The sequence below is a fragment of the Syngnathus leptorhynchus genome, chromosome 8, assembly GCF_054491065.1.
Source record: "Syngnathus leptorhynchus isolate UIUO chromosome 8, UIUO_Slep, whole genome shotgun sequence".
Classification (NCBI taxonomy): Eukaryota; Metazoa; Chordata; class Actinopteri; order Syngnathiformes; family Syngnathidae; genus Syngnathus; species Syngnathus leptorhynchus.
The window spans coordinates 12365250-12388336 of record NC_141202.1 but is presented as its reverse complement, the minus strand read 5'-3'; the positions used below and the strand labels follow the sequence as shown (position 1 = coordinate 12388336).

Genomic DNA, 23087 nt, shown 5'->3' with positions numbered 1-23087 from the left:
CGTGGGGGGGGTAAAAATAGGCTTTCAGCACCTGGTATTCCCAGGCGGTCTCCCATTCAAGTACTAACCAGGCCCGACCCTGCTTTAGCTTCCGAGATCGGACGAGATCGGGGGTTCTCAGGGTAGTATGGCCGTAAGCCGTCAAACTCACCAAAGTTTTGCATTTTATGGACACAATCGCCCCTGAAACCGTGCCAAGCAATGGCGGTACTTGATGGCTTTCCTTTCACAATCGACGTGGGGTGGTAAAAATAGGCTTTCCGCACCTGGTATTCCCAGGCGGTCTCCCATTCAAGTACTAACCAGGCCCGACCCTGCTTTAGCTTCCGAGATCGGACGAGATCGGGCGTTCTCAGGGTAGTATGGCCGTAAGCCGTCAGGTTCACCAAAGTTTTGCATTTTATAGACACAATCGCCCCTGAAACCGTGCCAAGCAACGGCGGTACTTGATGGCTTTCCTTTCACAATCGACGTGGGGGGGGTAAAAAAAGGCTTTCAGCAACTGGTATTCCCAGGCATTCTCCCATTCAAGTAGTAACCAGGCCCGACACTGCTTTAGCTTCCGAGATCAGACGATATCGGGCTTTCTCAGGGTAGTATGGCCGTAAGCCGTCAAACTCACCAAAGTTTTGCATTTTATAGACACAATCGCCTCTGAAACCGTGCCAAGCAACGGTGGTACTTGATGGCTTTCCTTTCACAATCGACGTGGGGTGGTAAAAATAGGCTTTCAGCACCTGGTATTCCCAGGCGGTCTCCCATCCAAGTACTGACCAGGCCCGACCCTGCTTTAAATTCCGAGATCGGGCGTTCTCAGGGTAGTATGGCCGTAAGCCGTCAAACTCACCAAAGTTTTGCATTTTATAGACACAATCGCCCTGAAACCGTGCCAAGCAATGGCGGTACTTGATGGCTTTCCTCTCACAATCGACGTGGGGGGGGGTAAAAATAGGCTTTCAGCACCTGGTAGTCCCAGGCGGTCTCCCATTCAAGGACTAAACAGGCCCGACCCTGCTTCAGCTTCCGAGATCGGGCGTTCTCAGGGTAGTATGGCCGTAAGCCGTCAAACCCACCAAAGTTTTGCATTTTATAGACACAATCGCCCCTGAAACCGTGCCAAGCAACGGCGGTACTTGATGGCTTTCCTTTCACAATCGACGTGGGGGGGTAAAAAAAAGGCTTTCAGCACCTGGTATTCCCAGGCGGTCTCCCATTCAAGTACTAACCAGGCCCGACCCTGCTTAAGCGATCGGACGAGATCGGGCGTTCTCAGGGTAGTATGGCCGTAAGCCGTCAAGCTCACCAAAGTTTTGCATTTTATAGACACAATCGCCCCTGAAACCGTGCCAAGCAACGGCGGTACTTGATGGCTTTCCTTTCACAATCGACGTGGGGGGGGGGGGTAAAAAAAGGCTTTCAGCTCCTGGTATTCCCAGGCGGTCTCCCATTCAAGTACTAACCAGGCCCGACCCTGCTTTAGCTTCCGAGATCGGATGATATCGGGCGTTTTCAGGGCAGTATGGCCGTAAGCCGTCAAACTCACCAAAGTTTTGCATTTTATGGACACAATCGCCCCTGAAACCGTGCCAAGCAACGGCGTTACTTGATGGCTTTCCTTTCACAATCGACGTGGGGTGGTAAAAATAGGCTTTCCGCACCTGGTATTCCCAGGCGGTCTCCCATTCAAGTACTAACCAGGCCCGACCCTGCTTTAGCTTCCGAGATCGGACGAGATCGGGCGTTCTCAGGGTAGTATGGCCGTAAGCTGTCAGGTTTACCAAAGTTTTGCATTTTATAGACACAATCGCCCCTGAAACCGTGCCAAGCAACGGCGGTACTTGATGGCTTTCCTTTCACAATCGACGTGGGGGGGGGTGTGTGTGTAAAAAATGGCTTTCAGCACCTGGTATTCCCAGGCGGTCTCCCATTCAAGTACTAACCAGGCCCGGCCCTGCTTTAGCTACCGAGATCGGACGAGATCGGGCGTTCTCAGGGTAGTATGGCCGTAAGCCGTCAAGCTCACCAAAGTTTTGCATTTTATAGACACAATCACCCCTGAAACCGTGCCAAGCAACGGCGGTACTTGATGGCTTTCCTTTCACAACCGACGTGGGGGGGGGAGTGTGTGTAAAAAATGGCTTTCAGCACCTGGTATTCCCAGGCGGTCTCGCATTCAAGTACTAACCAGGCCCGGCCCTGCTTTAGCTACCGAGATCGGACGAGATCGGGCGTTCTCAGGGTAGTATGGCCGTAAGCCGACAAACCCACCAAAGTTTTGCATTTTATAGACACAATCGCCCCTGAAACCGTGCCAAGCAACGGCGGTACTTGATGGCTTTCCTTTCACAATCGACGTGGGGGGGGGTAAAAATAGGCTTTCAGCACCTGGTATTCCCAGGCGGTCTCCCATTCAAGTACTAACCAGGTCCGACCCTGCTTTAGCTTCCGAGATCGGACGAGATCGGGCGTTCTCAAGGTAGTATGGCCGTAAGCCGTCAAACCCACCAAAGTTTTGCATTTTATAGACACAATCGCCCCTGAAACCGTGCGAAGCAACGGCGGTACTTGATGGCTTTCCTTTCACAATCGACGTGGGGGGTTAAAAAAAAGGCTTTCAGCACCTGGTATTCCCAGGCGGTCTCCCATTCAAGTACTAACCAGGCCCGACCCTGCTTAAGCTTCCGAGATCGGACGAGATCGGGCGTTCTCAGGGTAGTATGGCCGTAAGCCGTCAAGCTCACCAAAGTTTTGCATTTTATAGACACAATCGCCCCTGAAACCGTGCCAAGCAACGGCGGTACTTGATGGCTTTCCTTTCACAATCGACGTGGGGGGGGGGTAAAAAAAGGCTTTCAGCTCCTGGTATTCGCAGGCGGTCTCCCATTCAAGTACTAACCAGGCCCGACCCTGCATTAGCTTCCGAGATCGGATGATATCTGGCGTTTTCAGGGCAGTATGGCCGTAAGCCGTCAAACTCACCAAAGTTTTGCATTTTATGGACACAATCGCCCCTGAAACCGTGCCAAGCAATGGCGTAAATTGATGGCTTTCCTTTCACAATCGACGTGGGGTGGTAAAAATAGGCTTTCCGCACCTGGTATTCCCAGGCGGTCTCCCATTCAAGTACTAACCAGGCCCGACCCTGCTTTAGCTTCCGAGATCGGACGAGATCGGGCGTTCTCAGGGTAGTATGGCCGTAAGCCGTCAGGTTCACCAAAGTTTTGCATTTTATAGACAAAATCGCCCCTGAAACCGTGCCAAGCAATGGCGGTACTTGATGGCTTTCCTTTCACAATCGACGTGGGGGGGGTAAAAATAGGCTTTTAGCACCTGGTAGTCCCAGGCGGTCTCCCATTCAAGGACTAAACAGGCCCGACCCTGCTTCAGCTTCCGAGATCGGGCGTTCTCAGGGTAGTATGGCCGTAAGCCGTCAAACCCACCAAAGTTTTGCATTTTATAGACACAATCGCCCCTGAAACCAGGCCAAGCAACGGCGGTACTTGATGGCTTTCCTTTCACAATCGACGTGGGGGGGTAAAAAAAAGGCTTTCAGCACCTGGTATTCCCAGGCGGTCTCCCATTCAAGTACTAACCAGGCCCGACCCTGCTTAAGCTTCCGAGATCGGACGAGATCGGGCGTTCTCAGGGTAGTATGGCCGTAAGCCGTCAAGCTCACCAAAGTTTTGCATTTTATAGACACAATCGCCCCTGAAACCGTGCCAAGCAACGGCGGTACTTGATGGCTTTCCTTTCACAATCGACGTGGGGGGGGGGTAAAAAAAGGCTTTCGGCACCTGGTATTCCCAGGCGGTCTCCCATTCAAGTACTAACCAGGCCCGGCCCTGCTTTAGCTACCGAGATCGGACGAGATCGGGCGTTCTCAGGGTAGTTTGGCCGTAAGCCGTCAAACTCACCAAAATTTTGCATTTTATAGACACAATCACCCCTCAAAAACCGTGCCAAGCAACGGCGGTACTTGATGGCTTTCCTTTCACAATCGACGTGGGGGGGGGTAAAAATAGGCTTTCAGCACCTGGTATTCCCAGGCGGTCTCCCATTCAAGTACTAACCAGGCCCGACACTGCTTCAGCTTCCGAGATCGGACGAGATCGGGCGTTCTCAGGGTAGTATGGCCGTAAGCCGTCAAATGCACCAAAGTTTTGCATTTTATAGACACAATCGCCCCTGAAACCGTGCCAAGCAACGGCGGTACTTGATGGCTTTCCTTTCACAATCGACATGGGGGGGTAAAAAAAAGGCTTTCAGCACCTGGTATTCCCAGGCGGTCTCCCATTCAAGTACTAACCAGGCCCGACCCTGCTTAAGCTTCCGAGATCGGACGAGATCGGGCGTTCTCAGGGTAGTATGGCCGTAAGCCGTCAAGCTCACCAAAGTTTTGCATTTTATAGACACAATCGCCCCTGAAACCGTGCCAAGCAACGGCGGTACTTGATGGCTTTCCTTTCACAATCGACGTGTGGGGGGTAAAAAAAGGCTTTCAGCACCTGGTATTCCCAGGCGGTCTCCCATCCAAGTACTAGCCAGGCTTGACCCTGCTTCAGCTTCCGAGATCGGGCGTTCTCAGGGTAGTATGGCCGTAAGCCGTCAAACTCATCAAAGTTGTGCATTTTATAGACACAATCGCCACAATCGTTTTCCTTTCACAATCGACGTGGGGTGGTAAAAATAGGCTTTCAGCACCTGGTATTCCCAGGCGGTCTCCTATTCAAGTACTAACCAGGCCCGACCCTGCTTTAGCTACCGAGATCGGACGAGATTGGGCGTTTTCAGGGTAGTATGGCCGTAAGCCGTCAAACTCACCAAAGTTTTGCATTTTATAGACACAATCGCCCCTGAAACCGAGCCAAGCAACGGCGGTACTTGATGGCTTTCCTTTCACAATCGACGTGGGGGGGGGGTAAAAAAAGGCTTTCAGCACCTGGTATTCGCAGGCGGTCTCCCATCCAGGTACTAACCAGGCCCGACCCTGCTTTAACTTCCGAGATCGGACTAGATCGAGCGTTCTCAAGGTAGAATGGCCGTAAGCCGTCAAACCCACCAAAGTTTTGCATTTTATAGACACAATCGCCCATGAAACCGTGCCAAGCAACGGCGGTACTTGATGGCTTTCCTTTCACAATCGACGTGGGGGGGTAAAAAAAAAGCTTTCAGCACCTGGTATTCCCAGGCGGTCTCCCATTCAAGTACTAACCAGGCCCGACCCTGCTTAAGCTTCCGAGATCGGACGAGATCGGGCGTTCTCAGGGTAGTATGGCCGTAAGCCGTCAGGCTCACCAAAGTTTTGCATTTTATAGACACAATCGCCCCAGAAACCGTGCCAAGCAACGGCGGTACTTGATGGCTTTCCTTTCACAATCGACGTGGGGGGGTAAAAAAAGGCTTTCAGCACCTGGTATTCCCAGGCGGTCTCCCATTCAAGTACTAACCAGGCCCAACCCTGCTTTAGCTTCCGAGATCGGACGATATCGGGCGTTTTCAGGGCAGTATGGCCGTAAGCCGTCAAACTCACCAAAGTTTTGCATTTTATAGACACAATCGCCCCTGAAACCGTGCCAAGCAACGGCGTTACTTGATGGCTTTCCTTTCACAATCGACGTGGGGTGGTAAAAATAGGCTTTCCGCACCTGGTATTCCCAGGCGGTCTCCCATTCAAGTACTAAGCAGGCCCGACCCTGCTTTAGCTTCCGAGATCGGACGAGATCGGGCGTTCTCAGGGTAGTATGGCCGTAAGCCGTGAAGCTCACCAAAGTTTTGCATTTTATAGACACAATCGCCCCTAAAACCGTGCCAAGCAACGGCGGTACTTGATGGCTTTCCTTTCACAATCGACGTGGGGGGGGTAAAAAAAGGCTTTCAGCACCTGGTATTCCCAGGCGGTCCCCCATCCAAGTACTAGCCAGGCTTGACCCTGCTTCAGCTTCCGAGATCGGGCGTTCTCAGGGTAGTATGGCCGTAAGCCGTCAGGTTCACCAAAGTTTTGCATTTTATAGACACAATCGCCCCTGAAACCGTGCCAAGCAACGGCGGTACTTGATGGCTTTCCTTTCACAATCGACGTGGGGGGGGTTTGTGTGTAAAAAATGGCTTTCAGCACCTGGTATTCCCAGGCGGTCTCCCATTCAAGTACTAACCAGGCCCGGCCCTGCTTTAGCTACCGAGATCGGACGAGATCGGGCGTTCTCAGGGTAGTTTGGCCATAAGCCGTCAAACTCACCAAAGTTTTGCATTTTATAGACACAATCACCCCTGAAACCGTGCCAAGCAACGGCGGTACTTGATGGCTTTCCTTTCACAATCGACGTGGGGGGGGGTAAAAATAGGCTTTCAGCACCTGGTATTCCCAGGCGGTCTCCCATTCAAGTACTAACCAGGCCCGACCCTGCTTTAGCTTCCGAGATCGGGCGTTCTCAGGGTAGTATGGCCGTAAGCCGACAAACCCACCAAAGTTTTGCATTTTATAGACACAATCGCCCCTGAAACCGTGCCAAGCAACGGCGGTACTTGATGGCTTTCCTTTCACAATCGACGTGGGGGGTTAAAAAAAAGGCTTTCAGCACCTGGTATTCCCAGGCGGTCTCCCATTCAGGTACTAACCAGGCCCGACCCTGCTTAAGCTTCCGAGATCGGACGAGATCGGGCGTTCTCAGGGTAGTATGGCCGTAAGCCGTCAAGCTCACCAAAGTTTTGCATTTTATAGACACAATCGCCCCTGAAACCGTGCCAAGCAACGGCGGTACTTGATGGCTTTCCTTTCACAATCGACGTGGGGGGGGTGTGTGTGTAAAAAATGGCTTTCAGCACCTGGTATTCCCAGGCGGTCTCCCATTCAAGTACTAACCAGGCCCGGCCCTGCTTTAACTACCGAGATCGGACGAGATCGGGCGTTCTCAGGGTAGTTTGGCCGTAAGCCGTCAAACTCACCAACGTTTTGCATTTTATAGACACAATCACCCCTGAAACCGTGCCAAGCAACGGCGGTACTTGATGGCTTTCCTTTCACAATCGACGTGGGGGGGGGTAAAAATAGGCTTTCAGCACCTGGTATTCCCAGGCGGTCTCCCATTCAAGTACTAACCAGGCCCGACCCTGCTTTAGCTTCCGAGATCGGACGAGATCGGGCGTTCTCAGGGTTGTATGGCCGTAAGCCGACAAACCCACCAAAGTTTTGCATTATATAGACACAATCGCCCCTGAAACCGTGCCAAGCAACGGCGGTACTTGATGGCTTTCCTTTCACAATCGACGTGGGGGGGTAAAAAAAAGGCTTTCAGCACCTGGTATTCCCAGGCGGTCTCCCATTCAAGTACTAACTTGGCCCGACCCTGCTTTAGCTTCCGAGATCGGACGAGATCGGTCGTTCTCAAGGTAGTATGGCCGTAAGCCGTCAAACCCACCAAAGTTTTGCATTTTATAGACACAATCGCCCCTGAAACCGTGCGAAGCAACGGCGGTACTTGATGGCTTTCCTTTCACAATCGACGTGGGGGGTTAAAAAAAAGGCTTTCAGCACCTGGTATTCCCAGGCGGTCTCCCATTCAAGTACTAACCAGGCCCGACCCTGCTTAAGCTTCCGAGATCGGACGAGATCGGGCGTTCTCAGGGTAGTATGGCCGTAAGCCGTCAAGCTCTCCAAAGTTTTGCATTTTATAGACACAATCGCCCCTGAAACCGTGCCAAGCAACGGCGGTACTTGATGGCTTTCCTTTCACAATCGACGTGGGGGGGGGGGAAAAAAAGGCTTTCAGCTCCTGGTATTCCCAGGCGGTCTCCCATTCAAGTACTAACAAGGCCCGACCCTGCTTTAGCTTCCGAGATCGGATGATATCGGGCGTTTTCAGGGCAGTATGGCCGTAAGCCGTCAAACTCACCAAAGTTTTGCACTTTATGGACACAATCGCCCCTGAAACCGTGCCAAGCAATGGCGTTACTTGATGGCTTTCCTTTCACAATCGACGTGGGGTGGTAAAAATAGGCTTTCCGCACCTGGTATTGCCAGGCGGTCTCCCATTCAAGTACTAACCAGGCCCGACCCTGCTTTAGCTTCCGAGATCGGACGAGATCGGGCGTTCTCAGGGTAGTATGGCCGTAAGCCGTCAGGTTCACCAAAGTTTTGCATTTTATAGACACAATCGCCCCTGAAACCGTGCCAAGCAACGGCGGTACTTGATGGCTTTCCTTTCACAATCAACGTGGGGGGGGTAAAAAAAGGCTTTCAGCACCTGGTATTCCCAGGCGGTCTCCCATTCAAGGACTAAACAGGCCCGATCCTGCTTCAGCTTCCGAGATCGGGCGTTCTCAGGGTAGTATGGCCGTAAGCCGTCAAACTCACCAAAGTTTTGCATTTTATGGACACAATCGCCCCTGAAACCGTGCCAAGCAACGGCGTTACTTGATGGCTTTCCTTTCACAATCGACGTGGGGTGGTAAAAATAGGCTTTCCGCACCTGGTATTCCCAGGCGGTCTTCCATTCAAGTACTAACCAGGCCCGACCCTGCTTTAGCTTCCGAGATCGGACGAGATCGGGCGTGCTCAGGGTAGTATGGCCGTAAGCCGTCAGGTTCACCAAAGTTTTGCATTTTATAGACACAATCGCCCCTGAAACCGTGCCAAGCAACGGCGGTACTTGATGGCTTTCCTTTCACAATCGACGTGGGGGGGGTGTGTGTGTAAAAAATGGCTTTCAGCACCTGGTATTCCCAGGCGGTCTCCCATTCAAGTACTAACCAGGCCCGGCCCTGCTTTAGCTACCGAGATCGGACGAGATCGGGCGTTCTCAGGGTAGTTTGGCCGTAAGCCGTCAAACTCACCAACGTTTGGCATTTTATAGACACAATCACCCCTGAAACCGTGCCAAGCAACGGCGGTACTTGATGGCTTTCCTTTCACAATCGACGTGGGGGGGGTAAAAATAGGCTTTCAGCACCTGGTATTCCCAGGCGGTCTCACTTTCAAGTACTAACCAGGCCCGACCCTGCTTTAGCTTCCGAGATCGGACGTTCTCAGGGTAGTATGGCCGTAAGCCGACAAACCCACCAAAGTTTTGCATTTTATAGACACAATCGCCCCTGAAACCGTGCCAAGCAACGGCGGTACTTGATGGCTTTCCTTTCACAATCGACGTGGGGGGGTAAAAAAAAGGCTTTCAGCACCTGGTATTCCCAGGCGGTCTCCCATTCAAGTACTAACTTGGCCAGACCCTGCTTTAGCTTCCGAGATCGGACGAGATCGGGCGTTCTCAAGGTAGTATGGCCGTAAGCCGTCAAACCCACCAAAGTTTTGCATTTTATAGACACAATCGCCCCTGAAACCGTGCGAAGCAACGGCGGTACTTGATGGCTTTCCTTTCACAATCGACGTGGGGGGTTAAAAAAAAGGCTTTCAGCACCTGGTATTCCCAGGCGGTCTCCCATTCAAGTACTAACCAGGCCCGACCCTGCTTAAGCTTCCGAGATCGGACGAGATCGGGCGTTCTCAGGGTAGTTTGGCCGTAAGCCGTCAAGCTCACAAAAGTTTTGCATTTTATAGACACAATCGCCCCTGAAACCGTGCCAAGCAACGGCGGTACTTGATGGCTTTCCTTTCACAATCGACGTGGGGGGGGGGTAAAAAAAGGCTTTCAGCTCCTGGTATTCCCAGGCGGTCTCCCATTCAAGTACTAACCAGGCCCGACCCTGCTTTAGCTTCCGAGATCGGATGATATCGGGCGTTTTCAGGGCAGTATGGCCGTAAGCCGTCAAACTCACCAAAGTTTTGCATTTTATGGACACAATCGCCCCTGAAACCGTGCCAAGCAATGGCGTTACTTGATGGCTTTCCTTTCACAATCGACGTGGGGTGGTAAAAATAGGCTTTCCGCACCTGGTATTCCCAGGCGGTCTCCCATTCAAGTACTAACCAGGCCCGACCCTGCTTTAGCTTCCGAGATCGGACGAGATCGGGCGTTCTCAGGGTAGTATGGCCGTAAGCCGTCAGGTTCACCAAAGTTTTGCATTTTATAGACACAATCGCCCCTGAAACCGTGCCAAGCAACGGCGGTACTTGATGGCTTTCCTTTCACAATCGACGTGGGGGGGGTAAAAAAAGGCTTTCAGCAACTGGTATTCCCAGGCATTCTCCCATTCAAGTAGTAACCAGGCCCGACACTGCTTTAGCTTCCGAGATCAGACGATATCGGGCGTTCTCAGGGTAGTATGGCCGTAAGCCGTCAAACTCTCCAAAGCTTTGCATTTTATAGACACAATCGCCCCTGAAACCGTGCCAAGCAACGGCGGTACTTGATGGCTTTCCTTTCACAATCGACGTGGGGGGGGGTAAAAAAAGGCTTTCAGCACCTGGTATTCCCAGGCGGTCTCCCATCCAAGTACTAACCAGGCCCGACCCTGCTTTAACTTCCGAGATCGGACGAGATCGGGCGTTCTCAAGGTAGTATGGCCGTAAGCCGTCAAACCCTCCAAAGTTTTGCATTTTATAGACACAATCGCCCCTGAAACCGTGCCAAGCAACGGCGGTACTTGATGGCTTTCCTTTCACAATCGACGTGGGGGGGGGTAAAAAAAGGCTTTCAGCTCCTGGTATTCCCAGGCGGTCTCCCATTCAAGTACTAACAAGGCCCGACCCTGCTTTAGCTTCCGAGATCGGATGATATCGGGCGTTTTCAGGGCAGTATGGCCGTAAGCCGTCAAACTCACCAAAGTTTTGCACTTTATGGACACAATCGCCCCTGAAACCGTGCCAAGCAATGGCGTTACTTGATGGCTTTCCTTTCACAATCGACGTGGGGTGGTAAAAATAGGCTTTCCGCACCTGGTATTGCCAGGCGGTCTCCCATTCAAGTACTAACCAGGCCCGACCCTGCTTTAGCTTCCGAGATCGGACGAGATCGGGCGTTCTCAGGGTAGTATGGCCGTAAGCCGTCAGGTTCACCAAAGTTTTGCATTTTATAGACACAATCGCCCCTGAAACCGTGCCAAGCAACGGCGGTACTTGATGGCTTTCCTTTCACAATCAACGTGGGGGGGGTAAAAAAAGGCTTTCAGCACCTGGTATTCCCAGGCGGTCTCCCATTCAAGGACTAAACAGGCCCGATCCTGCTTCAGCTTCCGAGATCGGGCGTTCTCAGGGTAGTATGGCCGTAAGCCGTCAAACTCACCAAAGTTTTGCATTTTATGGACACAATCGCCCCTGAAACCGTGCCAAGCAACGGCGTTACTTGATGGCTTTCCTTTCACAATCGACGTGGGGTGGTAAAAATAGGCTTTCCGCACCTGGTATTCCCAGGCGGTCTTCCATTCAAGTACTAACCAGGCCCGACCCTGCTTTAGCTTCCGAGATCGGACGAGATCGGGCGTGCTCAGGGTAGTATGGCCGTAAGCCGTCAGGTTCACCAAAGTTTTGCATTTTATAGACACAATCGCCCCTGAAACCGTGCCAAGCAACGGCGGTACTTGATGGCTTTCCTTTCACAATCGACGTGGGGGGGGTGTGTGTGTAAAAAATGGCTTTCAGCACCTGGTATTCCCAGGCGGTCTCCCATTCAAGTACTAACCAGGCCCGGCCCTGCTTTAGCTACCGAGATCGGACGAGATCGGGCGTTCTCAGGGTAGTTTGGCCGTAAGCCGTCAAACTCACCAACGTTTGGCATTTTATAGACACAATCACCCCTGAAACCGTGCCAAGCAACGGCGGTACTTGATGGCTTTCCTTTCACAATCGACGTGGGGGGGGTAAAAATAGGCTTTCAGCACCTGGTATTCCCAGGCGGTCTCACATTCAAGTACTAACCAGGCCCGACCCTGCTTTAGCTTCCGAGATCGGACGTTCTCAGGGTAGTATGGCCGTAAGCCGACAAACCCACCAAAGTTTTGCATTTTATAGACACAATCGCCCCTGAAACCGTGCCAAGCAACGGCGGTACTTGATGGCTTTCCTTTCACAATCGACGTGGGGGGGTAAAAAAAAGGCTTTCAGCACCTGGTATTCCCAGGCGGTCTCCCATTCAAGTACTAACTTGGCCAGACCCTGCTTTAGCTTCCGAGATCGGACGAGATCGGGCGTTCTCAAGGTAGTATGGCCGTAAGCCGTCAAACCCACCAAAGTTTTGCATTTTATAGACACAATCGCCCCTGAAACCGTGCGAAGCAACGGCGGTACTTGATGGCTTTCCTTTCACAATCGACGTGGGGGGTTAAAAAAAAGGCTTTCAGCACCTGGTATTCCCAGGCGGTCTCCCATTCAAGTACTAACCAGGCCCGACCCTGCTTAAGCTTCCGAGATCGGACGAGATCGGGCGTTCTCAGGGTAGTTTGGCCGTAAGCCGTCAAGCTCACAAAAGTTTTGCATTTTATAGACACAATCGCCCCTGAAACCGTGCCAAGCAACGGCGGTACTTGATGGCTTTCCTTTCACAATCGACGTGGGGGGGGGGTAAAAAAAGGCTTTCAGCTCCTGGTATTCCCAGGCGGTCTCCCATTCAAGTACTAACCAGGCCCGACCCTGCTTTAGCTTCCGAGATCGGATGATATCGGGCGTTTTCAGGGCAGTATGGCCGTAAGCCGTCAAACTCACCAAAGTTTTGCATTTTATGGACACAATCGCCCCTGAAACCGTGCCAAGCAATGGCGTTACTTGATGGCTTTCCTTTCACAATCGACGTGGGGTGGTAAAAATAGGCTTTCCGCACCTGGTATTCCCAGGCGGTCTCCCATTCAAGTACTAACCAGGCCCGACCCTGCTTTAGCTTCCGAGATCGGACGAGATCGGGCGTTCTCAGGGTAGTATGGCCGTAAGCCGTCAGGTTCACCAAAGTTTTGCATTTTATAGACACAATCACCCCTGAAACCGTGCCAAGTGAAGGCGGTACTTGATGGCTTTCCTTTCACAATCGACGTGGGGGGGGGTAAAAATAGGCTTTCAGCACCTGGTATTCCCAGGCGGTCTCCCATTCAAGTACTAACCAGGCCCGACCCTGCTTTAGCTTCCGAGATCGGACGAGATCGGGCGTTCTCAGGGTAGTATGGCCGTAAGCCGTCAAACCCACCAAAGTTTTGCATTTTATAGACACAATCGCCCCTGAAACCGTGCCAAGCAACGGCGGTACTTGATGGCTTTCCTTTCACAATCGACGTGGGGGGGTAAAAAAAAGGCTTTCAGCACCTGGTATTCCCAGGCGGTCTCCCATTCAAGTACTAACCAGGCCCGACCCTGCTTAAGCTTCCGAGATCGGACGAGATCGGGCGTTCTCAGGGTAGTATGGCCGTAAGCCGTCAAGCTCACCAAAGTTTTGCATTTTATAGACACAATCGCCCCTGAAACAGTGACAAGCAACGGCGGTACTTGATGGCTTTCCTTTCACAACCGACGTGGGGGGGGGAGTGTGTGTAAAAAATGGCTTTCAGCACCTGGTATTCCCAGGCGGTCTCCCATTCAAGTACTAACCAGGCCCGGCCCTGCTTTAGCTACCGAGATCGGACGAGATCGGGCGTTCTCAGGGTAGTATGGCCGTAAGCCGACAAACCCACCAAAGTTTTGCATTTTATAGACACAATCGCCCCTGAAACCGTGCCAAGCAACGGCGGTACTTGATGGCTTTCCTTTCACAATCGACGTGGGGGGGGGTAAAAATAGGCTTTCAGCACCTGGTATTCCCAGGCGGTCTCCCATTCAAGTACTAACCAGGCCCGACCCTGCTTTAGCTTCCGAGATCGGACGAGATCGGGCGTTCTCAAGGTAGTATGGCCGTAAGCCGTCAAACCCACCAAAGTTTTGCATTTTATAGACACAATCGCCCCTGAAACCGTGCGAAGCAACGGCGGTACTTGATGGCTTTCCTTTCACAATCGACGTGGGGGGTTAAAAAAAAGGCTTTCAGCACCTGGTATTCCCAGGCGGTCTCCCATTCAAGTACTAACCAGGCCCGACCCTGCTTAAGCTTACGAGATCGGGCGTTCTCAGGGTAGTATGGCCGTAAGCCGTCAAGCTCACCAAAGTTTTGCATTTTATAGACACAATCGCCCCTGAAACCGTGCCAAGCAACGGCGGTACTTGATGGCTTTCCTTTCACAATCGACGTGGGGGGGGGTAAAAAAAGGCTTTCAGCTCCTGGTATTCCCAGGCGGTCTCCCATTCAAGTACTAACCAGGCCCGACCCTGCATTCGCTTCCGAGATCGGATGATATCGGGCGTTTTCAGGGCAGTATAGCCGTAAGCCGTCAAACTCACCAAAGTTTTGCATTTTATGGACACAATCGCCCCTGAAACCGTGCCAAGCAATGGCGTTACTTGATGGCTTTCCTTTCACAATCGACGTGGGGTGGTAAAAATAGGCTTTCCGCACCTGGTATTCCCAGGCGGTCTCCCATTCAAGTACTAACCAGGCCCGATCCTGCTTTAGCTTCCGAGATCGGACGAGATCGGGCGTTCTCAGGGTAGTATGGCCGTAAGCCGTCAGGTTCACCAAAGTTTTGCATTTTATAGACACAATCGCCCCTGAAACCGTGCCAAGCAACGGCGGTACTTGATGGCTTTCCTTTCACAATCGACGTGGGGGGGGGGGGGGTGTGTGTAAAAAATGGCTTTCAGCACCTGGTATTCCCAGGCGGTCTCCCATTCAAGTACTAACCAGGCCCGGCCCTGCTTTAGCTACCGAGATCGGACGAGATCGGGCGTTCTCAGGGTAGTTTGGCCGTAAGCCGTCAAACTCACCAACGTTTTGCATTTTATAGACACAATCACCCCTGAAACTGTGCCAAGCAACGGCGGTACTTGATGGCTTTCCTTTCGCAATCGACGTGGGGGGGGTAAAAATAGGCTTTCAGCACCTGGTATTCCCAGGCGGTCTCCCATTCAAGTACTAACCAGGCCCGACCCTGCTTTAGCTTCCGAGATCGGACGAGATCGGGGGTTCTCAGGGTAGTATGGCCGTAAGCCGTCAAACTCACCAAAGTTTTGCATTTTATGGACACAATCGCCCCTGAAACCGTGCCAAGCAATGGCGGTACTTGATGGCTTTCCTTTCACAATCGACGTGGGGTGGTAAAAATAGGCTTTCCGCACCTGGTATTCCCAGGCGGTCTCCCATTCAAGTACTAACCAGGCCCGACCCTGCTTTAGCTTCCGAGATCGGACGAGATCGGGCGTTCTCAGGGTAGTATGGCCGTAAGCCGTCAGGTTCACCAAAGTTTTGCATTTTATAGACACAATCGCCCCTGAAACCGTGCCAAGCAACGGCGGTACTTGATGGCTTTCCTTTCACAATCGACGTGGGGGGGGTAAAAAAAGGCTTTCAGCAACTGGTATTCCCAGGCATTCTCCCATTCAAGTAGTAACCAGGCCCGACACTGCTTTAGCTTCCGAGATCAGACGATATCGGGCTTTCTCAGGGTAGTATGGCCGTAAGCCGTCAAACTCACCAAAGTTTTGCATTTTATAGACACAATCGCCTCTGAAACCGTGCCAAGCAACGGTGGTACTTGATGGCTTTCCTTTCACAATCGACGTGGGGTGGTAAAAATAGGCTTTCAGCACCTGGTATTCCCAGGCGGTCTCCCATCCAAGTACTGACCAGGCCCGACCCTGCTTTAAATTCCGAGATCGGACGAGATCGGGCGTTCTCAGGGTAGTATGGCCGTAAGCCGTCAAACTCACCAAAGTTTTGCATTTTATAGACACAATCGCCCTGAAACCGTGCCAAGCAATGGCGGTACTTGATGGCTTTCCTCTCACAATCGACGTGGGGGGGGGTAAAAATAGGCTTTCAGCACCTGGTAGTCCCAGGCGGTCTCCCATTCAAGGACTAAACAGGCCCGACCCTGCTTCAGCTTCCGAGATCGGGCGTTCTCAGGGTAGTATGGCCGTAAGCCGTCAAACCCACCAAAGTTTTGCATTTTATAGACACAATCGCCCCTGAAACCGTGCCAAGCAACGGCGGTACTTGATGGCTTTCCTTTCACAATCGACGTGGGGGGGTAAAAAAAAGGCTTTCAGCACCTGGTATTCCCAGGCGGTCTCCCATTCAAGTACTAACCAGGCCCGACCCTGCTTAAGCGATCGGACGAGATCGGGCGTTCTCAGGGTAGTATGGCCGTAAGCCTTCAAGCTCACCAAAGTTTTGCATTTTATAGACACAATCGCCCCTGAAACCGTGCCAAGCAACGGCGGTACTTGATGGCTTTCCTTTCACAATCGACGTGGGGGGGGGGGGTAAAAAAAGGCTTTCAGCTCCTGGTATTCCCAGGCGGTCTCCCATTCAAGTACTAACCAGGCCCGACCCTGCTTTAGCTTCCGAGATCGGATGATATCGGGCGTTTTCAGGGCAGTATGGCCGTAAGCCGTCAAACTCACCAAAGTTTTGCATTTTATGGACACAATCGCCCCTGAAACCGTGCCAAGCAACGGCGTTACTTGATGGCTTTCCTTTCACAATCGACGTGGGGTGGTAAAAATAGGCTTTCCGCACCTGGTATTCCCAGGCGGTCTCCCATTCAAGTACTAACCAGGCCCGACCCTGCTTTAGCTTCCGAGATCGGACGAGATCGGGCGTTCTCAGGGTAGTATGGCCGTAAGCTGTCAGGTTTACCAAAGTTTTGCATTTTATAGACACAATCGCCCCTGAAACCGTGCCAAGCAACGGCGGTACTTGATGGCTTTCCTTTCACAATCGACGTGGGGGGGGGTGTGTGTGTAAAAAATGGCTTTCAGCACCTGGTATTCCCAGGCGGTCTCCCATTCAAGTACTAACCAGGCCCGGCCCTGCTTTAGCTACCGAGATCGGACGAGATCGGGCGTTCTCAGGGTAGTATGGCCGTAAGCCGTCAAGCTCACCAAAGTTTTGCATTTTATAGACACAATCACCCCTGAAACCGTGCCAAGCAACGGCGGTACTTGATGGCTTTCCTTTCACAACCGACGTGGGGGGGGGAGTGTGTGTAAAAAATGGCTTTCAGCACCTGGTATTCCCAGGCGGTCTCGCATTCAAGTACTAACCAGGCCCGGCCCTGCTTTAGCTACCGAGATCGGACGAGATCGGGCGTTCTCAGGGTAGTATGGCCGTAAGCCGACAAACCCACCAAAGTTTTGCATTTTATAGACACAATCGCCCCTGAAACCGTGCCAAGCAACGGCGGTACTTGATGGCTTTCCTTTCACAATCGACGTGGGGGGGGGTAAAAATAGGCTTTCAGCACCTGGTATTCCCAGGCGGTCTCCCATTCAAGTACTAACCAGGTCCGACCCTGCTTTAGCTTCCGAGATCGGACGAGATCGGGCGTTCTCAAGGTAGTATGGCCGTAAGCCGTCAAACCCACCAAAGTTTTGCATTTTATAGACACAATCGCCCCTGAAACCGTGCGAAGCAACGGCGGTACTTGATGGCTTTCCTTTCACAATCGACGTGGGGGGTTAAAAAAAAGGCTTTCAGCACCTGGTATTCCCAGGCAGTCTCCCATTCAAGTACTAACCAGGCCCGACCCTGCTTAAGCTTCCGAGATCGGACGAGATCGGGCGTTCTCAGGGTAGTATGGCCGTAAGCCGTCAAGCTCACCAAAGTTTTGCATTTTATAGACACAATCGCCCCTGAAACCGTGCCAAGCAACGGCGGTACTTGATGGCTTTCCTTTCACAATCGACGTGGGGGGGGGGTAAAAAAAGGCTTTCAGCTCCTGGTATTCCCAGGCGGTCTCCCATTCAAGTACTAACCAGGCCCGACCCTGCATTAGCTTCCGAGATCGGATGATATCGGGCGTTTTCAGGGCAGTATGGCCGTAAGCCGTCAAACTCACCAAAGTTTTGCATTTTATGGACACAATCGCCCCTGAAACCGTGCCAAGCAATGGCGTAAATTGATGGCTTTCCTTTCACAATCGACGTGGGGTGGTAAAAATAGGCTTTCCGCACCTGGTATTCCCAGGCGGTCTCCCATTCAAGTACTAACCAGGCCCGACCCTGCTTTAGCTTCCGAGATCGGACGAGATCGGGCGTTCTCAGGGTAGTATGGCCGTAAGCCGTCAGGTTCACCAAAGTTTTGCATTTTATAGACAAAATCGCCCCTGAAACCGTGCCAAGCAATGGCGGTACTTGATGGCTTTCCTTTCACAATCGACGTGGGGGGGGTAAAAATAGGCTTTTAGCACCTGGTAGTCCCAGGCGGTCTCCCATTCAAGGACTAAACAGGCCCGACCCTGCTTCAGCTTCCGAGATCGGGCGTTCTCAGGGTAGTATGGCCGTAAGCCGTCAAACCCACCAAAGTTTTGCATTTTATAGACACAATCGCCCCTGAAACCAGGCCAAGCAACGGCGGTACTTGATGGCTTTCCTTTCACAATCGACGTGGGGGGGTAAAAAAAAGGCTTTCAGCACCTGGTATTCCCAGGCGGTCTCCCATTCAAGTACTAACCAGGCCCGACCCTGCTTAAGCTTCCGAGATCGGACGAGATCGGGCGTTCTCAGGGTAGTATGGCCGTAAGCCGTCAAGCTCACCAAAGTTTTGCATTTTATAGACACAATCGCCCCTGAAACCGTGCCAAGCAACGGCGGTACTTGATGGCTTTCCTTTCACAATCGACGTGGGGGGGGGGGGGGGGGGGGGGGTAAAAAAAGGCTTTCGGCACCTGGTATTCCCAGGCGGTCTCCCATTCAAGTACTAACCAGGCCCGGCCCTGCTTTAGCTACCGAGATCGGACGAGATCGGGCGTTCTCAGGGTAGTTTGGCCGTAAGCCGTCAAACTCACCAAAATTTTGCATTTTATAGACACAATCACCCCTCAAAAACCGTGCCAAGCAACGGCGGTACTTGATGGCTTTCCTTTCACAATCGACGTGGGGGGGGTAAAAATAGGCTTTCAGCACCTGGTATTCCCAGGCGGTCTCCCATTCAAGTACTAACCAGGCCCGACACTGCTTCAGCTTCCGAGATCGGACGAGATCGGGCGTTCTCAGGGTAGTATGGCCGTAAGCCGTCAAATGCACCAAAGTTTTGCATTTTATAGACACAATCGCCCCTGAAACCGTGCCAAGCAACGGCGGTACTTGATGGCTTTCCTTTCACAATCGACATGGGGGGGTAAAAAAAAGGCTTTCAGCACCTGGTATTCCCAGGCGGTCTCCCATTCAAGTACTAACCAGGCCCGACCCTGCTTAAGCTTCCGAGATCGGACGAGATCGGGCGTTCTCAGGGTAGTATGGCCGTAAGCCGTCAAGCTCACCAAAGTTTTGCATTTTATAGACACAATCGCCCCTGAAACCGTGCCAAGCAACGGCGGTACTTGATGGCTTTCCTTTCACAATCGACGTGTGGGGGGTAAAAAAAGGCTTTCAGCACCTGGTATTCCCAGGCGGTCTCCCATCCAAGTACTAGCCAGGCTTGACCCTGCTTCAGCTTCCGAGATCGGGCGTTCTCAGGGTAGTATGGCCGTAAGCCGTCAAACTCATCAAAGTTGTGCATTTTATAGACACAATCGCCACAATCGTTTTCCTTTCACAATCGACGTGGGGTGGTAAAAATAGGCTTTCAGCACCTGGTATTCCCAGGCGGTCTCCTATTCAAGTACTAACCAGGCCCGACCCTGCTTTAGCTACCGAGATCGGACGAGATTGGGCGTTTTCAGGGTAGTATGGCCGTAAGCCGTCAAACTCACCAAAGTTTTGCATTTTATAGACACAATCGCCCCTGAAACCGAGCCAAGCAACGGCGGTACTTGATGGCTTTCCTTTCACAATCGACGTGGGGGGGGGGTAAAAAAAGGCTTTCAGCACCTGGTATTCGCAGGCGGTCTCCCATCCAGGTACTAACCAGGCCCGACCCTGCTTTAACTTCCGAGATCGGACTAGATCGAGCGTTCTCAAGGTAGAATGGCCGTAAGCCGTCAAACCCACCAAAGTTTTGCATTTTATAGACACAATCGCCCATGAAACCGTGCCAAGCAACGGCGGTACTTGATGGCTTTCCTTTCACAATCGACGTGGGGGGGTAAAAAAAAAGCTTTCAGCACCTGGTATTCCCAGGCGGTCTCCCATTCAAGTACTAACCAGGCCCGACCCTGCTTAAGCTTCCGAGATCGGACGAGATCGGGCGTTCTCAGGGTAGTATGGCCGTAAGCCGTCAGGCTCACCAAAGTTTTGCATTTTATAGACACAATCGCCCCAGAAACCGTGCCAAGCAACGGCGGTACTTGATGGCTTTCCTTTCACAATCGACGTGGGGGGGTAAAAAAAGGCTTTCAGCACCTGGTATTCCCAGGCGGTCTCCCATTCAAGTACTAACCAGGCCCAACCCTGCTTTAGCTTCCGAGATCGGACGATATCGGGCGTTTTCAGGGCAGTATGGCCGTAAGCCGTCAAACTCACCAAAGTTTTGCATTTTATAGACACAATCGCCCCTGAAACCGTGCCAAGCAACGGCGTTACTTGATGGCTTTCCTTTCACAATCGACGTGGGGTGGTAAAAATAGGCTTTCCGCACCTGGTATTCCCAGGCGGTCTCCCATTCAAGTACTAAGCAGGCCCGACCCTGCTTTAGCTTCCGAGATCGGACGAGATCGGGCGTTCTCAGGGTAGTATGGCCGTAAGCCGTGAAGCTCACCAAAGTTTTGCATTTTATAGACACAATCGCCCCTAAAACCGTGCCAAGCAACGGCGGTACTTGATGGCTTTCCTTTCACAATCGACGTGGGGGGGGTAAAAAAAGGCTTTCAGCACCTGGTATTCCCAGGCGGTCCCCCATCCAAGTACTAGCCAGGCTTGACCCTGCTTCAGCTTCCGAGATCGGGCGTTCTCAGGGTAGTATGGCCGTAAGCCGTCAGGTTCACCAAAGTTTTGCATTTTATAGACACAATCGCCCCTGAAACCGTGCCAAGCAACGGCGGTACTTGATGGCTTTCCTTTCACAATCGACGTGGGGGGGGTTTGTGTGTAAAAAATGGCTTTCAGCACCTGGTATTCCCAGGCGGTCTCCCATTCAAGTACTAACCAGGCCCGGCCCTGCTTTAGCTACCGAGATCGGACGAGATCGGGCGTTCTCAGGGTAGTTTGGCCATAAGCCGTCAAACTCACCAAAGTTTTGCATTTTATAGACACAATCACCCCTGAAACCGTGCCAAGCAACGGCGGTACTTGATGGCTTTCCTTTCACAATCGACGTGGGGGGGGGTAAAAATAGGCTTTCAGCACCTGGTATTCCCAGGCGGTCTCCCATTCAAGTACTAACCAGGCCCGACCCTGCTTTAGCTTCCGAGATCGGGCGTTCTCAGGGTAGTATGGCCGTAAGCCGACAAACCCACCAAAGTTTTGCATTTTATAGACACAATCGCCCCTGAAACCGTGCCAAGCAACGGCGGTACTTGATGGCTTTCCTTTCACAATCGACGTGGGGGGTTAAAAAAAAGGCTTTCAGCACCTGGTATTCCCAGGCGGTCTCCCATTCAGGTACTAACCAGGCCCGACCCTGCTTAAGCTTCCGAGATCGGACGAGATCGGGCGTTCTCAGGGTAGTATGGCCGTAAGCCGTCAAGCTCACCAAAGTTTTGCATTTTATAGACACAATCGCCCCTGAAACCGTGCCAAGCAACGGCGGTACTTGATGGCTTTCCTTTCACAATCGACGTGGGGGGGGTGTGTGTGTAAAAAATGGCTTTCAGCACCTGGTATTCCCAGGCGGTCTCCCATTCAAGTACTAACCAGGCCCGGCCCTGCTTTAACTACCGAGATCGGACGAGATCGGGCGTTCTCAGGGTAGTTTGGCCGTAAGCCGTCAAACTCACCAACGTTTTGCATTTTATAGACACAATCACCCCTGAAACCGTGCCAAGCAACGGCGGTACTTGATGGCTTTCCTTTCACAATCGACGTGGGGGGGGGTAAAAATAGGCTTTCAGCACCTGGTATTCCCAGGCGGTCTCCCATTCAAGTACTAACCAGGCCCGACCCTGCTTTAGCTTCCGAGATCGGACGAGATCGGGCGTTCTCAGGGTAGTATGGCCGTAAGCCGACAAACCCACCAAAGTTTTGCATTATATAGACACAATCGCCCCTGAAACCGTGCCAAGCAACGGCGGTACTTGATGGCTTTCCTTTCACAATCGACGTGGGGGGGTAAAAAAAAGGCTTTCAGCACCTGGTATTCCCAGGCGGTCTCCCATTCAAGTACTAACTTGGCCCGACCCTGCTTTAGCTTCCGAGATCGGACGAGATCGGTCGTTCTCAAGGTAGTATGGCCGTAAGCCGTCAAACCCACCAAAGTTTTGCATTTTATAGACACAATCGCCCCTGAAACCGTGCGAAGCAACGGCGGTACTTGATGGCTTTCCTTTCACAATCGACGTGGGGGGTTAAAAAAAAGGCTTTCAGCACCTGGTATTCCCAGGCGGTCTCCCATTCAAGTACTAACCAGGCCCGACCCTGCTTAAGCTTCCGAGATCGGACGAGATCGGGCGTTCTCAGGGTAGTATGGCCGTAAGCCGTCAAGCTCTCCAAAGTTTTGCATTTTATAGACACAATCGCCCCTGAAACCGTGCCAAGCAACGGCGGTACTTGATGGCTTTCCTTTCACAATCGACGTGGGGGGGGGGTAAAAAAAGGCTTTCAGCTCCTGGTATTCCCAGGCGGTCTCCCATTCAAGTACTAACAAGGCCCGACCCTGCTTTAGCTTCCGAGATCGGATGATATCGGGCGTTTTCAGGGCAGTATGGCCGTAAGCCGTCAAACTCACCAAAGTTTTGCACTTTATGGACACAATCGCCCCTGAAACCGTGCCAAGCAATGGCGTTACTTGATGGCTTTCCTTTCACAATCGACGTGGGGTGGTAAAAATAGGCTTTCCGCACCTGGTATTGCCAGGCGGTCTCCCATTCAAGTACTAACCAGGCCCGACCCTGCTTTAGCTTCCGAGATCGGACGAGATCGGGCGTTCTCAGGGTAGTATGGCCGTAAGCCGTCAGGTTCACCAAAGTTTTGCATTTTATAGACACAATCGCCCCTGAAACCGTGCCAAGCAACGGCGGTACTTGATGGCTTTCCTTTCACAATCAACGTGGGGGGGGTAAAAAAAGGCTTTCAGCACCTGGTATTCCCAGGCGGT

At 52.2% G+C, this 23087-nt stretch overlaps 15 non-coding genes and 72 pseudogenes across 15 annotated transcripts; all 87 read right to left on the bottom strand.

Moving 5' to 3' along the window:
• Positions 1 to 19: 19 nt before the first annotated feature.
• Positions 20 to 139, bottom strand: LOC147052866 (5S ribosomal RNA; annotated as a pseudogene).
• A 115-nt stretch (positions 140 to 254) lies between these two features.
• Positions 255 to 374, bottom strand: LOC147052865 (5S ribosomal RNA; annotated as a pseudogene).
• Positions 375 to 725: 351 nt separating this feature from the next.
• Positions 726 to 835, bottom strand: LOC147052864 (5S ribosomal RNA; annotated as a pseudogene).
• Positions 836 to 1177: 342 nt separating this feature from the next.
• On the bottom strand, positions 1178 to 1291 carry LOC147052863 (5S ribosomal RNA; annotated as a pseudogene).
• A 120-nt stretch (positions 1292 to 1411) lies between these two features.
• On the bottom strand, positions 1412 to 1531 carry LOC147052862 (5S ribosomal RNA; annotated as a pseudogene).
• A 115-nt stretch (positions 1532 to 1646) lies between these two features.
• On the bottom strand, positions 1647 to 1766 carry LOC147052861 (5S ribosomal RNA; annotated as a pseudogene).
• Positions 1767 to 1891: 125 nt separating this feature from the next.
• Positions 1892 to 2011, bottom strand: LOC147052860 (5S ribosomal RNA; annotated as a pseudogene).
• Positions 2012 to 2136: 125 nt separating this feature from the next.
• On the bottom strand, positions 2137 to 2256 carry LOC147052859 (5S ribosomal RNA; annotated as a pseudogene).
• A 117-nt stretch (positions 2257 to 2373) lies between these two features.
• LOC147052858 (5S ribosomal RNA) lies at positions 2374 to 2493 on the bottom strand (annotated as a pseudogene).
• Positions 2494 to 2609: 116 nt separating this feature from the next.
• On the bottom strand, positions 2610 to 2729 carry LOC147052857 (5S ribosomal RNA). The gene has a single exon (XR_015067024.1). It is a non-coding gene; the product is annotated as a 5S ribosomal RNA (ribosomal RNA).
• Positions 2730 to 2847: 118 nt separating this feature from the next.
• LOC147052856 (5S ribosomal RNA) lies at positions 2848 to 2967 on the bottom strand (annotated as a pseudogene).
• A 115-nt stretch (positions 2968 to 3082) lies between these two features.
• On the bottom strand, positions 3083 to 3202 carry LOC147052855 (5S ribosomal RNA; annotated as a pseudogene).
• A 342-nt stretch (positions 3203 to 3544) lies between these two features.
• LOC147052854 (5S ribosomal RNA) lies at positions 3545 to 3664 on the bottom strand. Its single transcript, XR_015067023.1, has one exon. It is a non-coding gene; the product is annotated as a 5S ribosomal RNA (ribosomal RNA).
• Positions 3665 to 3782: 118 nt separating this feature from the next.
• LOC147052853 (5S ribosomal RNA) lies at positions 3783 to 3902 on the bottom strand (annotated as a pseudogene).
• A 119-nt stretch (positions 3903 to 4021) lies between these two features.
• On the bottom strand, positions 4022 to 4141 carry LOC147052852 (5S ribosomal RNA; annotated as a pseudogene).
• A 116-nt stretch (positions 4142 to 4257) lies between these two features.
• Positions 4258 to 4377, bottom strand: LOC147052851 (5S ribosomal RNA). Its single transcript, XR_015067022.1, has one exon. It is a non-coding gene; the product is annotated as a 5S ribosomal RNA (ribosomal RNA).
• Positions 4378 to 4493: 116 nt separating this feature from the next.
• On the bottom strand, positions 4494 to 4603 carry LOC147052850 (5S ribosomal RNA; annotated as a pseudogene).
• An 86-nt stretch (positions 4604 to 4689) lies between these two features.
• Positions 4690 to 4809, bottom strand: LOC147052849 (5S ribosomal RNA; annotated as a pseudogene).
• A 118-nt stretch (positions 4810 to 4927) lies between these two features.
• Positions 4928 to 5047, bottom strand: LOC147052848 (5S ribosomal RNA; annotated as a pseudogene).
• A 116-nt stretch (positions 5048 to 5163) lies between these two features.
• LOC147052847 (5S ribosomal RNA) lies at positions 5164 to 5283 on the bottom strand. Its single transcript, XR_015067097.1, has one exon. It is a non-coding gene; the product is annotated as a 5S ribosomal RNA (ribosomal RNA).
• A 115-nt stretch (positions 5284 to 5398) lies between these two features.
• On the bottom strand, positions 5399 to 5518 carry LOC147052846 (5S ribosomal RNA; annotated as a pseudogene).
• Positions 5519 to 5633: 115 nt separating this feature from the next.
• Positions 5634 to 5753, bottom strand: LOC147052845 (5S ribosomal RNA; annotated as a pseudogene).
• Positions 5754 to 5869: 116 nt separating this feature from the next.
• LOC147052844 (5S ribosomal RNA) lies at positions 5870 to 5979 on the bottom strand (annotated as a pseudogene).
• A 124-nt stretch (positions 5980 to 6103) lies between these two features.
• On the bottom strand, positions 6104 to 6223 carry LOC147052843 (5S ribosomal RNA; annotated as a pseudogene).
• A 117-nt stretch (positions 6224 to 6340) lies between these two features.
• Positions 6341 to 6450, bottom strand: LOC147052842 (5S ribosomal RNA; annotated as a pseudogene).
• Positions 6451 to 6566: 116 nt separating this feature from the next.
• LOC147052841 (5S ribosomal RNA) lies at positions 6567 to 6686 on the bottom strand. The gene has a single exon (XR_015067177.1). It is a non-coding gene; the product is annotated as a 5S ribosomal RNA (ribosomal RNA).
• A 124-nt stretch (positions 6687 to 6810) lies between these two features.
• On the bottom strand, positions 6811 to 6930 carry LOC147052840 (5S ribosomal RNA; annotated as a pseudogene).
• A 117-nt stretch (positions 6931 to 7047) lies between these two features.
• On the bottom strand, positions 7048 to 7167 carry LOC147052839 (5S ribosomal RNA; annotated as a pseudogene).
• A 116-nt stretch (positions 7168 to 7283) lies between these two features.
• LOC147052838 (5S ribosomal RNA) lies at positions 7284 to 7403 on the bottom strand (annotated as a pseudogene).
• A 116-nt stretch (positions 7404 to 7519) lies between these two features.
• Positions 7520 to 7639, bottom strand: LOC147052837 (5S ribosomal RNA). The gene has a single exon (XR_015067020.1). It is a non-coding gene; the product is annotated as a 5S ribosomal RNA (ribosomal RNA).
• A 118-nt stretch (positions 7640 to 7757) lies between these two features.
• On the bottom strand, positions 7758 to 7877 carry LOC147052836 (5S ribosomal RNA; annotated as a pseudogene).
• A 115-nt stretch (positions 7878 to 7992) lies between these two features.
• LOC147052835 (5S ribosomal RNA) lies at positions 7993 to 8112 on the bottom strand (annotated as a pseudogene).
• Positions 8113 to 8453: 341 nt separating this feature from the next.
• Positions 8454 to 8573, bottom strand: LOC147052834 (5S ribosomal RNA; annotated as a pseudogene).
• Positions 8574 to 8697: 124 nt separating this feature from the next.
• On the bottom strand, positions 8698 to 8817 carry LOC147052833 (5S ribosomal RNA; annotated as a pseudogene).
• Positions 8818 to 9159: 342 nt separating this feature from the next.
• LOC147052832 (5S ribosomal RNA) lies at positions 9160 to 9279 on the bottom strand (annotated as a pseudogene).
• Positions 9280 to 9395: 116 nt separating this feature from the next.
• Positions 9396 to 9515, bottom strand: LOC147052831 (5S ribosomal RNA; annotated as a pseudogene).
• Positions 9516 to 9633: 118 nt separating this feature from the next.
• LOC147052830 (5S ribosomal RNA) lies at positions 9634 to 9753 on the bottom strand (annotated as a pseudogene).
• A 115-nt stretch (positions 9754 to 9868) lies between these two features.
• On the bottom strand, positions 9869 to 9988 carry LOC147052829 (5S ribosomal RNA; annotated as a pseudogene).
• Positions 9989 to 10341: 353 nt separating this feature from the next.
• On the bottom strand, positions 10342 to 10461 carry LOC147052828 (5S ribosomal RNA). Its single transcript, XR_015067168.1, has one exon. It is a non-coding gene; the product is annotated as a 5S ribosomal RNA (ribosomal RNA).
• Positions 10462 to 10578: 117 nt separating this feature from the next.
• LOC147052827 (5S ribosomal RNA) lies at positions 10579 to 10698 on the bottom strand (annotated as a pseudogene).
• A 115-nt stretch (positions 10699 to 10813) lies between these two features.
• On the bottom strand, positions 10814 to 10933 carry LOC147052826 (5S ribosomal RNA; annotated as a pseudogene).
• Positions 10934 to 11274: 341 nt separating this feature from the next.
• LOC147052825 (5S ribosomal RNA) lies at positions 11275 to 11394 on the bottom strand (annotated as a pseudogene).
• Positions 11395 to 11518: 124 nt separating this feature from the next.
• LOC147052824 (5S ribosomal RNA) lies at positions 11519 to 11638 on the bottom strand (annotated as a pseudogene).
• A 342-nt stretch (positions 11639 to 11980) lies between these two features.
• Positions 11981 to 12100, bottom strand: LOC147052823 (5S ribosomal RNA; annotated as a pseudogene).
• A 116-nt stretch (positions 12101 to 12216) lies between these two features.
• On the bottom strand, positions 12217 to 12336 carry LOC147052822 (5S ribosomal RNA; annotated as a pseudogene).
• A 118-nt stretch (positions 12337 to 12454) lies between these two features.
• LOC147052821 (5S ribosomal RNA) lies at positions 12455 to 12574 on the bottom strand (annotated as a pseudogene).
• A 115-nt stretch (positions 12575 to 12689) lies between these two features.
• LOC147052820 (5S ribosomal RNA) lies at positions 12690 to 12809 on the bottom strand (annotated as a pseudogene).
• Positions 12810 to 12926: 117 nt separating this feature from the next.
• Positions 12927 to 13046, bottom strand: LOC147052819 (5S ribosomal RNA). The gene has a single exon (XR_015067114.1). It is a non-coding gene; the product is annotated as a 5S ribosomal RNA (ribosomal RNA).
• A 116-nt stretch (positions 13047 to 13162) lies between these two features.
• LOC147052818 (5S ribosomal RNA) lies at positions 13163 to 13282 on the bottom strand. The gene has a single exon (XR_015067019.1). It is a non-coding gene; the product is annotated as a 5S ribosomal RNA (ribosomal RNA).
• Positions 13283 to 13407: 125 nt separating this feature from the next.
• Positions 13408 to 13527, bottom strand: LOC147052817 (5S ribosomal RNA; annotated as a pseudogene).
• A 117-nt stretch (positions 13528 to 13644) lies between these two features.
• On the bottom strand, positions 13645 to 13764 carry LOC147052816 (5S ribosomal RNA; annotated as a pseudogene).
• Positions 13765 to 13880: 116 nt separating this feature from the next.
• On the bottom strand, positions 13881 to 13990 carry LOC147052815 (5S ribosomal RNA; annotated as a pseudogene).
• Positions 13991 to 14107: 117 nt separating this feature from the next.
• Positions 14108 to 14227, bottom strand: LOC147052814 (5S ribosomal RNA; annotated as a pseudogene).
• Positions 14228 to 14342: 115 nt separating this feature from the next.
• On the bottom strand, positions 14343 to 14462 carry LOC147052813 (5S ribosomal RNA; annotated as a pseudogene).
• Positions 14463 to 14590: 128 nt separating this feature from the next.
• LOC147052812 (5S ribosomal RNA) lies at positions 14591 to 14710 on the bottom strand (annotated as a pseudogene).
• A 116-nt stretch (positions 14711 to 14826) lies between these two features.
• On the bottom strand, positions 14827 to 14946 carry LOC147052811 (5S ribosomal RNA; annotated as a pseudogene).
• A 115-nt stretch (positions 14947 to 15061) lies between these two features.
• On the bottom strand, positions 15062 to 15181 carry LOC147052810 (5S ribosomal RNA; annotated as a pseudogene).
• A 351-nt stretch (positions 15182 to 15532) lies between these two features.
• LOC147052809 (5S ribosomal RNA) lies at positions 15533 to 15652 on the bottom strand (annotated as a pseudogene).
• Positions 15653 to 15994: 342 nt separating this feature from the next.
• On the bottom strand, positions 15995 to 16108 carry LOC147052808 (5S ribosomal RNA; annotated as a pseudogene).
• Positions 16109 to 16228: 120 nt separating this feature from the next.
• Positions 16229 to 16348, bottom strand: LOC147052807 (5S ribosomal RNA; annotated as a pseudogene).
• Positions 16349 to 16463: 115 nt separating this feature from the next.
• LOC147052806 (5S ribosomal RNA) lies at positions 16464 to 16583 on the bottom strand (annotated as a pseudogene).
• A 125-nt stretch (positions 16584 to 16708) lies between these two features.
• Positions 16709 to 16828, bottom strand: LOC147052805 (5S ribosomal RNA; annotated as a pseudogene).
• Positions 16829 to 16953: 125 nt separating this feature from the next.
• Positions 16954 to 17073, bottom strand: LOC147052804 (5S ribosomal RNA; annotated as a pseudogene).
• A 117-nt stretch (positions 17074 to 17190) lies between these two features.
• On the bottom strand, positions 17191 to 17310 carry LOC147052803 (5S ribosomal RNA; annotated as a pseudogene).
• A 116-nt stretch (positions 17311 to 17426) lies between these two features.
• On the bottom strand, positions 17427 to 17546 carry LOC147052802 (5S ribosomal RNA; annotated as a pseudogene).
• A 118-nt stretch (positions 17547 to 17664) lies between these two features.
• Positions 17665 to 17784, bottom strand: LOC147052801 (5S ribosomal RNA; annotated as a pseudogene).
• Positions 17785 to 17899: 115 nt separating this feature from the next.
• On the bottom strand, positions 17900 to 18019 carry LOC147052800 (5S ribosomal RNA; annotated as a pseudogene).
• Positions 18020 to 18361: 342 nt separating this feature from the next.
• On the bottom strand, positions 18362 to 18481 carry LOC147052799 (5S ribosomal RNA). Its single transcript, XR_015067018.1, has one exon. It is a non-coding gene; the product is annotated as a 5S ribosomal RNA (ribosomal RNA).
• A 131-nt stretch (positions 18482 to 18612) lies between these two features.
• Positions 18613 to 18732, bottom strand: LOC147052798 (5S ribosomal RNA; annotated as a pseudogene).
• A 118-nt stretch (positions 18733 to 18850) lies between these two features.
• Positions 18851 to 18970, bottom strand: LOC147052797 (5S ribosomal RNA; annotated as a pseudogene).
• A 116-nt stretch (positions 18971 to 19086) lies between these two features.
• On the bottom strand, positions 19087 to 19206 carry LOC147052796 (5S ribosomal RNA). The gene has a single exon (XR_015067017.1). It is a non-coding gene; the product is annotated as a 5S ribosomal RNA (ribosomal RNA).
• Positions 19207 to 19322: 116 nt separating this feature from the next.
• LOC147052795 (5S ribosomal RNA) lies at positions 19323 to 19432 on the bottom strand (annotated as a pseudogene).
• An 86-nt stretch (positions 19433 to 19518) lies between these two features.
• LOC147052794 (5S ribosomal RNA) lies at positions 19519 to 19638 on the bottom strand (annotated as a pseudogene).
• Positions 19639 to 19756: 118 nt separating this feature from the next.
• LOC147052793 (5S ribosomal RNA) lies at positions 19757 to 19876 on the bottom strand (annotated as a pseudogene).
• A 116-nt stretch (positions 19877 to 19992) lies between these two features.
• On the bottom strand, positions 19993 to 20112 carry LOC147052792 (5S ribosomal RNA). Its single transcript, XR_015067096.1, has one exon. It is a non-coding gene; the product is annotated as a 5S ribosomal RNA (ribosomal RNA).
• A 115-nt stretch (positions 20113 to 20227) lies between these two features.
• On the bottom strand, positions 20228 to 20347 carry LOC147052791 (5S ribosomal RNA; annotated as a pseudogene).
• Positions 20348 to 20462: 115 nt separating this feature from the next.
• LOC147052790 (5S ribosomal RNA) lies at positions 20463 to 20582 on the bottom strand (annotated as a pseudogene).
• A 116-nt stretch (positions 20583 to 20698) lies between these two features.
• Positions 20699 to 20808, bottom strand: LOC147052789 (5S ribosomal RNA; annotated as a pseudogene).
• Positions 20809 to 20932: 124 nt separating this feature from the next.
• Positions 20933 to 21052, bottom strand: LOC147052788 (5S ribosomal RNA; annotated as a pseudogene).
• A 117-nt stretch (positions 21053 to 21169) lies between these two features.
• On the bottom strand, positions 21170 to 21279 carry LOC147052787 (5S ribosomal RNA; annotated as a pseudogene).
• A 116-nt stretch (positions 21280 to 21395) lies between these two features.
• LOC147052786 (5S ribosomal RNA) lies at positions 21396 to 21515 on the bottom strand. The gene has a single exon (XR_015067176.1). It is a non-coding gene; the product is annotated as a 5S ribosomal RNA (ribosomal RNA).
• A 124-nt stretch (positions 21516 to 21639) lies between these two features.
• On the bottom strand, positions 21640 to 21759 carry LOC147052785 (5S ribosomal RNA; annotated as a pseudogene).
• A 117-nt stretch (positions 21760 to 21876) lies between these two features.
• On the bottom strand, positions 21877 to 21996 carry LOC147052784 (5S ribosomal RNA). The gene has a single exon (XR_015067113.1). It is a non-coding gene; the product is annotated as a 5S ribosomal RNA (ribosomal RNA).
• Positions 21997 to 22112: 116 nt separating this feature from the next.
• On the bottom strand, positions 22113 to 22232 carry LOC147052783 (5S ribosomal RNA; annotated as a pseudogene).
• A 116-nt stretch (positions 22233 to 22348) lies between these two features.
• Positions 22349 to 22468, bottom strand: LOC147052782 (5S ribosomal RNA). Its single transcript, XR_015067016.1, has one exon. It is a non-coding gene; the product is annotated as a 5S ribosomal RNA (ribosomal RNA).
• Positions 22469 to 22586: 118 nt separating this feature from the next.
• Positions 22587 to 22706, bottom strand: LOC147052781 (5S ribosomal RNA; annotated as a pseudogene).
• A 115-nt stretch (positions 22707 to 22821) lies between these two features.
• LOC147052780 (5S ribosomal RNA) lies at positions 22822 to 22941 on the bottom strand (annotated as a pseudogene).
• Positions 22942 to 23087: the final 146 nt, after the last annotated feature.